A 9,435-nucleotide genomic window follows, 5' to 3' on the forward strand; every position below is an offset into this window, starting at 1 on the left:
AAGAGTGATGCAGAAGAAGCCAGCAAGGAAGACCTGAGGCTCTGACGATGCAGGGAAGAAAATCCTGAAAGGATGCCAGGAAGGTGCAAAACAAGAGCGGCCTCAGAAGAGGAACGGCCAAGGAGGCCTCAATGATGGCTGCAAATGGCCACGATGCAAAACCAGAGTGACACGCCACCCCTTTTAGCTGCCTGCACAGAACAAGGTGCTATCCATTAGCACAATGCTGATGAGTCGGGCCAGGCAAAAGACAATGGATGCCTGCCGCGCTAGCGCTGCAGAGCATGGGCCACGCTCCTTGAGCGCAAACAAGAGCGACATCAAGACCTGAGCAAAAGATACCACAGCTACAACACACACCCCATAAACTACTCAACAACACAGACACAGGCTGGAGCTGCTCTGCCTACCACACCCTCACTTTCTGCCATGCACACCCCACTGCCTCTGCCTCACACACAGCACTCATCCAGAAGAGTTCTCCATACTACACTGTATGTCAGCACACACACCCAAGACACATCGACACTTTGCTCCTCACCTTAGCTTTTGCAGTGCTGTGCGTCACACCATTGGTCCTCAAGAGGCATCCTCAATGGCAGCCACATCCTCCCTGATCTTCCTTCGGTCACCACATTCGCCTTCATTGCCTGCCAAACCAGAGCACGGGAGATCACCCCCATGCCAGCCAGCTCCAGCTGAAGAGCACCCTCCACCAAAGCGCCACCGATGTTGTGCTCACCTGTGCCGCACCAACTCCAGACTCCAACATCATTGCTGTGGGGACACCCATGGCACCTGGAAAACCAAGACAAAGTTACTATGCTGCCAGGTAGCGCTGACCAGCCCTACAACAACTGAAACACCATTCTGATCACCCATTCTACCTCACCTGAAATCCTCAGCCATGCCTGCAAAGGGCCGACATAGTACCTGAAGAAGCAAAGTAGGCAGCCCCAGAAGCCAGGGTAGGGGTCAGAAGCAGAGCCACAGAAGGGCAGGTGGCACTAGGTTCACAGGCATGGATATAAGAAAGGAGCTGCCAGGCAAGACTGCAAATTGGTTCCTGGTGGTTCCGAGAAGTACAACCGTTTCTTCTCTCTCAGCACTGAGGCTTAGGCAAGAAGAGAGGTGAGTTCATTAGCTGAGGGGAGGTTGGTTTTTGAGCTCTTCAGGCACATGGGCTTACTCACAGTCCGCTTTGCTTTCCGACGAGGTGACTTCCTTTCTCATCCTACTGCAGTTACAGGAAGGGAGAAGGCTTCCTTCCCTCTTCATACAAAATCTGGACTCTTCTACAAGTCTGCATACTACAGAAAAACCCCACACAGTTTCTCCCTGAACAGGGCTGACAGTATTTCTGAGGAGCAGCAAAACATCCAGCGAGCCAGAAACCAGACTAGCTGATGAGAGCAATACCTCACACAGATCCACCTTACTGGAGATAAAACACACAACCACCACCTAGGGTGTAAGTGTAGAAGGAAATGTTTTCCCAGGACCCCTGCTCTCTTCTCTTGTCTGCAGTCCAGCAGAGGCACAAGCAATGCCTCAAGCATCAGCATGTTCAAAGAGCCCAGTGAGGAAGTTAGGCCCCTTCCACAGTAAACACACAAACACCAGAAAACAATACTGACAATTAACAGAGGATACAACTGCACACTCAGAAACCCTCGTCCACCCCTGAACACCCCACACCAAGATACCAACACAAAACCAAAACTGCCTGCTATAAGCAATTTTCTGGCATGCTCACAACTCCACCTTCAGCCATCTCATTGCTCTAACATTAAGGAATGGCCCTTGCTTCTCTAAATGCAGCAATAAGTCTTTCTGGATAGTTTCACTTCCACAAATGCTGTTATTTCCCAAGGCAGTTCCAGAGCACTACCCCCAAAGAAAGCAGAGACTGTGTGAACACCCTGGGTTTATGTAACCCTAGCCTCACCCACTGCCCTACCCACAAGCCCTTGGAAGGGGAGGGGCAAACCACTGGCAGCCATAAATACATAGGGCTAAGCAGAAGCAAGCCTTTTGCTTCCACTCAGTATCTGGATGGGAGAGCACAGAAAGGACAGACGGACCTCTTTGATAAAACAGACCATCTTCTTTATTACTGAAACCTTATATACTGAACCCATAATATCAGGAGGTATGTTATTAAGCTTTTTTACCCAAACTAGCACTAGCCTTTGCACTAAAAACTAAAAATCAGTTCTGCTTATGCTTAGAAAGAAAGCTACAAGATTCAACATAACCTGTTAAGGGAACACTACACCACAGTGCTCTAATTGGTTCAGACCTGCATATAATACAGCTGTTGTAGCAGGACAGCATTTCCTCTAGGGCAAACCAAGATATCAAAATAAACTCCTGGAACAAGGCTGCTTCTGTAATGTGAGTACTTCTGAAGAGGGGTACTTCCTGTATAGTACCTAGAGTGCTCAGAAAAAGGGGTCAGTAGGTGGAATGGGTAGTTCCCCAGGGGAGTACTAGCTCTGTATTTCTAAGTGGAGGACTGGCACAAGGAGGGAAGAGGGATGCTAAGAGGGCTGGAGAACCTACGCAGGGCTCTGGGGGCACAACAAGGAAGGCTGACAGAGTAGTCCAGAGTGAAATAAAGGGGTTCCTCAGGGCTCTACAGGACCAGCAGAGGTCTATGCAGCACAACAAAGCTCTAAAGAGGAACCCAGAGCAGATTAGACATCTCTTACGGAGACTAGAGAGCAACTAAAAGAAGCCAGAAGAGAACAAGCAAAGCCTCTGAAGGGGTTCAGAGGAAAAGAGGGGTACTCAGGCAGCTGAACGATGAACAGAGCACTCCAGGGCATAAGACAGGGCTCAGGAAGAGTTCTGAGAACACTGCAGAAGTTCTAAAGGAGCTAGAGAGCCAAAAGACAGCTCTAGGGAACAAGGAAAGCCCAAAGAGTGGTCCAGAGTGCACTAGAGGGGTGCTGAGGGGCCTGCATGGCCAAGGAATGACTTTGGGGAACAAGGAAGAAATCTGGAGGGCTTCTGAGGAGACTAGAGGGTTCCAAAGGGGGCTGTGGAGCCAGAGGACAGCTCTGGGGCACAACAAGCACCCCAGGAGAGGTTCTGAGCAGACTAGAGGGCTCCTAAGGGGACTAAATGGCACAGGGGAAAAAAAAAAATCAAAACTGGGTAACATGACCGACCTCAGGAGGTGCTCTGAGTGGACAGGAGGGCTCCTATGGGATGTGGATGGCCAAAAGAGGGCTCCGGGACACAAAGGCCTCCAGAGGGGTTCTGAGCACACTAGAGGGGTCCTAAGGGAACTTGAGACCCAAAAGACAGCTTTGGAGCATGGCAAAGGCCTCTAGAAGGGTGCTAAGGGTTCTAGAGGGCCAGGAGTGGTCTGTGGGGGGGAAATAAAAGGTCAAAAAATGAAGCCAAAGCAGAATAGAGGGCTGCTAAAGGGCCAAAAGAGGGCTCCAGGGCATGAAGAAGGGCTCCGGAGGGACTCTGAGGGCTCTACCAGGGTCCTAAAGGGGTCTAGACATCCAAAACACAGCTCTGGGGCATAAAAAAGGCTGAAAGAGTAGTCCACAGCACACTTAGAGGGCTGCTAAGGGGTCTACATGGCCAAAAAATGACTCTGGTGAACCAGGAAGAAAACTGGAAGAGTTCTGAGGAGACTAGATGTTCCCTAAGGGGGCTGGAGGGCCAGAAGACAGCTCTGGGGCCCAATTGTGGCCAAAAGAGTGGTCCAGAGTACACTAGAGGGGTCCTCAGGGGTCTAGAGTGCCCACAGAAGACTCTGGTCCCAATCTTGGCCAAAAGAGGGGTCGAGAGCACACTAGGGGTTTCCTGAGGGAACCAATGAACAAAGAAAAAGCCTCTGGGGCCCCATTTTGGCCAAAAAAAGGAGTGCAGAGCAGACGAGAGGGCTGCTGAGAAGGCTGGAGGGCCAAATGAGGGCTCTGGAGCACCACAAAGGCCTCTGGAGGGATTCTGAAGGGACTAGAGGGGTGCTAAAGGGGCCGGAGGGCCAGAAGACAGCTCTGGGACAGAAGGGAGACTGAAAGAGTAGTCCAAAGTGCACTAGAGGAGTCCTAAGTGGTCTACCTGGCTGAAAAAATATCAACTGGGGAGCAGGGATGAGCTCAGGAGGTGGTCTGAGAGGACGAGAGAGATTCGCTAGGGTCTGGAGAGCCCAAAGAGCCCTGGGGCCCAATTTTGGCCAAGAGAGTGTTTGAGAGTGCACTGGAGGGGTGCTAACAGGTCTACAAGGCCAAAAAAGACTCTGGGGAACAAGGACAGCCTCCAGAAAGGTTCTTAGGTGGAATTTGAGGGATCCAAAGGGGTCGTCAGGAGAGCCAGAAGACAGCCCTGGGGCACAACAAAGGCCTCCAGAGGGATTCAGAGGTGACTAGAGGGGTCCTCTTGGTTCTAGAGGGCCAAAAGAGGGCTGCAGGGCACAATTTTGGCCAAAAGAGGCACCTAGAGTAGACCGGGGGGTTGTAAAGGGACTAGAAGGAAGAAAAAAAATGCTATATGGAACAACGAAGGCAAAAGGAGGGGTCCTGGTGGGACTAGAGAGGTGCTTGGAGAGCTAGAAGGACAACGGAGGGCTCCTGCACAATGAAGGCCAAAAGAGGGATATTGAAGGAATTAGAGAAGTCCTACGAGAGCCGGTGGACCAAAAAAGGGCTCTGGGAGCACTACAAAGGCCTCAGGAGGGGTTCTGAGGGTACGAGAGGGGTCCTAAGGACTCTACATGCTCAACTGAGCCCCTGGTGCACAATGAAGTCCAATGGAGAGGTTCTGAGGGGATTGGAGCAGTCCTAAGGGGACTAGACATCAAACAGAGGCCTCTAGGGTGCAATGAAGACTTTGGGGGCAGTGTTTGGACCACTTCTCTGAGGCTTTTGGGGTGACTGACATAACCGCTTCGCTTCACGTTACTCACAGCTACCTTCATCTATTACTTAGGGCTAAACCTGTTCCTATTTGCAGAGGGGCTTGTTGCTTGTTTAAACTTGACATATAGTCCACAACCTGCTCTGCGTGCTCCCTAGTCCCTTCTGCTTTCGCAACACTTGTGGTAATTCAAGGAGGTAATTAAGAGTCCCCATTGTCCCATAGGCTGGAGCAAGACATTGCTGCTGCTCTGAGGAGATGCCTAAAAGCCATGCTGTTTTCTGTAGCATCACTGGGGCTTCCCAGAGCCCAACGGTGTTCTCTTTGGCTTTTCCCGAGCCTTTTAGGTGTTTTAGGCTATTCCTTAGCCCGCCATTTCATGGCAATGTTCTCCTTAAGCATTGTGCACAGCACGATTATCCCAGATCAGCCACATCGTGTACGTACAGAGGCTTCTGAGAGGCGGCTCAGAAGAAAAGAGAGAAAAATCTCTTTGTCATCAGCGCATCCACCCGCCAACACTCTTCACCAGGAAGCGCTGTAAACTCCCATTTCTCTAAAGCGGGACTGAGTCAAGGCAGAGACGCAGATCACACCCCATCTTTGTTAGAACGCCTCACTGCTGCGGGGACTGGGCCTGGCAGCAGTTTTAGGAATGTTTGGGGCTTTGGAGAGAGTGCAGGGGAAGGTCTGGAGTCAGTGACAACGTTGAGGCAGGGCTCGGAGATGTTTTGGGGCCTGTAGGGGTGTTGGGGCAGGATTTGTGGGTGGTTTAATGGCTTTGGGGGGGCTGGTTGCAGGAAGGGTGGGACTCTGCGGGGCCCTCAGGGCAGGGGTGCCATCCCAGATGTGTAGGGAGCACATAGGGGTGCCCCACGTTGCTGTCAGCTCGGCGGGAGGAGCCACTGGTCTCCCACCCCATCAGATAGGGTGGCGGGGGGGGAGGAGGAGGGATCTATGAGCTTGCACAGAACGCCAGAGAAGGCAGCAGAGAACTCACCAAGGGCCCCGCATCCCAGAAAAGCTGCAAAGGAACCCGCGTCCCAGACGAGAGGAGACATCAGGCTGCTGTGCCACTGCTGGACACATCCAGACCCCCGCGCAGACACCCCCCCCCCCCCCCCGCTCCTCCAGGCTGCGTCCACAGCGGTGAGCGCACGCCCTGGCCCGCGCTGGGGAGGAACTGGGGCCCTACAGGCGACACACGGAAAAGGCAGAGTCAGAGCCGCGCTCCGGCAGACCCGGCGCGGCGCGGCGCCAGGTCCGAACCCCCCGCCCCCCCGCCCCGCCGCCTCCACGAAGCAACAGCCCCGGCGGGCAGGACACAGCCCGACGCCCGCGGCCACCCGAAAGCACACGCTCGCCTCACCGGGATCCCCACGTGCTCGACTCCAGGCAGCCTCGGCCCTCGCCCGCAGCCGCCGAGCGAAAACACCCACCCTGCTCGCCGCCATCTTGCTCCCCGCCGCCGCGCATGCGCTGGCTACGGACAGCGCGGGAGGGGCGGGGGCGAGCGGGAGCGGGAGCGGGGGGGGGGAGGCGAGACCGCAATGGCGCCCTCGTGTGGTCGTAGCGCGGCGCTGCAGCCGGCCGGCTCCCGCGGGCGACCCGCAGCCCGCCGCGCCAGCCCGGTGCTCAGGCCGAGCAGCGAGCGCCCCGAGGCTGCTCTGCCCGTGCCCGAGAGAGCGGCGGGGATCAGCGAGCAGGCGCTGGGGCTGCCCCGGTCGCGGAGCAGCTCTGAGATGGCACTGCCCATCCCCGCACCCCCAGGAAGCACCGGGAAGGAAAAGCCCTCTCGGGAAAAGCGCTCCCAGTCCGTGAGCACCAGGCAGGGGTGGACGAGCGCCTTCGCTTACCCGTCCCCGAGAGAGCGGAGAGTAGCGGTGAACACGGTGACCGGCAGCGCACACGTGTGCGCCGGCTGCCTGCACTGTTCTTCGTACGCAGCGGTGGCCGGCGGCGGCTGCAGTGCTGCCTTGTCGACACGCGAGGACAGCGGTGAGCGGGACGGAATGCAGTGCGCATGCGCTACGCCGATGAGTGTGCAGTGCCGCTTTTCAGACCCGCGATGGCAGCAGTGAGCGCGGCGGAACGCAATGCGCATGCGTGCTCCCTTTCGGTGCAGTACCACCTTCTCCCCAGTATCAGGGTCCACTCAATAAACAAAATAGTATGATAAATGTTGTCATCTGCTCCAAGTGCTTTCGCAGAAGAGAACGACATCAAAATGAGGTATTATTGCATTTAGTCTCCACTACACGTGCTACCCCAGTGCCACGGACTTGCTTTAAAGGATCAGTGACGTATGTGTTCTGGCAGTAATATTCACGGAATGAATACGCACTCGATCAAGTAGGAGTGTTCATGAAAAGCTTTGCCAGTGCGTCGCTAGGTAACAAACCTAGACAAGCAGCTATTTGCCCTGATCCTTCGGCTTACGTTTCTTCTGCCCGATGTAGTCTAACGTACCTGAACGCAATGGCCTTGCGAGGCAGTGACACGGTGTCCGTGGGGTGGCTGTTCCAGGGTCTCTCGGGCTGTTCCAGGGTCCTCGGACAGCAACGGTGCTGGTCGACTTTCCCTTGTGCTGCACAGCAGGACAGCTCCGCACCGTGCCCTCCCAGCACTGCCGCTCCTCCCAGCAGTTGCCTAACTGGCCCCAATCCTGAGCAAAGCTACGACTCCCAGGAGCCCTCAGCACCCCTCCTTCTCTCCCTGCCCTCCCCATTTCCAAGAGGGACAGCCCCAGCCCCTGGGGACAACCCTGCCCGGTCACACTGCTGTCCAAAAAGCGGATTCGTTGCCCCGTGTGCACTAAGCCAATAATTACACGCTCAGGAGAGACATTTGCTTATTTATTTCAGAGTTGCGCAAGCCTGGCTGCTCGGTGGTTTCCCACAAATCAAGCGCATTTCCCCCCCCGACCCCCGGCTTTCCAAGTAGCATTTACACAAACAAATTGCAAGGTTTGCAACTTTCCCTTTTACACCGGTTGGTTAGTGATTTACCTACAACTGTAATATTGCTTACACACCATTTTACTACTACACATGCTCAGGGGAGGGGTCTTCACCCGGGCGTGGGTCTTTCTGACCTATCAGCGTGATTTTCTTGTATTATAATGAGGACAGGTCAGTTAGGGGATACCTCGAATTCTTTTGCTAAATTGGCAATGTATGCATAGAAAACAAAGCATCTTGATTTACAGTTTCTTTAAGGCTTTAGCAGTTCTAGGACGGCCTTGATTAAAGAATTATTTCCTCCCAGGAAATAGAGAGGTTCTCCTCATCTGCCTAGTTTAAAGAGCATGAACACTCTTTCTGAGCTTCCAAGATTGTCTTGCAACACCACCAGAGATGGAAAATGCTTCCTGCCCTGTACCGGGGAAAAACAGGGGCATTCCACTGTCCCCCGTGACCTGTGGGGACTCAGGCGTGAGTGACACACGTCCAGTAAGGAACAGACCCAGCGGGCCACTGCTGCAGGGCTGAGAAGGCACCGGCACCTGGAACCACAGCTCCTGGCCTGCCACAGAGCACGATGCGGCTGGCTGGTGGGAACGCCGCTGGCAGAGACCTGCCCGCCCCCGCCACCTCGAGAGGCGCAGCATGGTCACCCAGTAGCCCCGTCTGAGAAGACTACACCTCCCAGCATACCGTGCACGTGAAAATGGCGGCCCGGAAGCCCAGTGCTGGAAGACTACTGCTCCCGGCATGCCGCGGTGAAAACTACGGCTCCCCGCATGCCAGGCTGCCAACTCCCGCCCCCCCACCCCCGCCCTCCCCCCCCCCCCCGGCAGCGCTAGGGGAGGTTTGACCCTCGGGAGATGCCGTTCCTTTAGGTTTATAAGTAGCTGATGGGAGGGTGTTAGATTACAGCATGTGTAGAAGGTTTTTTAGAGAATGTCATCAACCAGAAAGACCCAAAACATATCTTGTATTTACACTCCTCTTACCAGCACCACTTTGTCTGCCTGTCTAGTTGCAGTGTCCTTAAATGATGGCAGCTATAAGCAACTTTTGCCCCCTGGTCTCCAGGACTGGCTCTTTAAACAGGTGTTGTTCTTTCTGATAGAGCCCCGAGTGACATACCACTGACTTCCTCAGTGTGTGGTGATGTACATATTTGTGGTACAATGCCAAAGTAGGCCTTGTTAGCAAGACTATTTGTGTCATCAGAAGACAAATACAGTGCAGTCTCCATCCTTCAAGATATTCAAAATCCAACTGGACATGATCCTGGGCAACTTGCTCTAGTTGACCTTGCTCTGAGCTGGGTGGTGGAGAGGGGAAGGGTGTTGGACTAGATGATCTCCTGAGGTCCCTTCCAACCTCAGTAATTCTGTGAGAATTGTCTGAGATGAATCCCACACTTGGAGTTCTACTTGGTAGTTTTTCTATTTAAAGAAACAAGAAGAGAATATAGACGATTAACACTGCTTATGTGTGTGCACGTGATTTGCATAGGTCCATATCCTTGTTGAAATTCCAGAGAACTCCATGCGTGAATACAGTACCACAGGAATGTTTCCTTATGCATCGTAATAGGAAGAGT

The sequence above is a fragment of the Dromaius novaehollandiae genome, unplaced genomic scaffold (assembly GCF_036370855.1).
Source record: "Dromaius novaehollandiae isolate bDroNov1 unplaced genomic scaffold, bDroNov1.hap1 HAP1_SCAFFOLD_71, whole genome shotgun sequence".
Lineage (NCBI taxonomy): Eukaryota > Metazoa > Chordata > Aves > Casuariiformes > Dromaiidae > Dromaius > Dromaius novaehollandiae.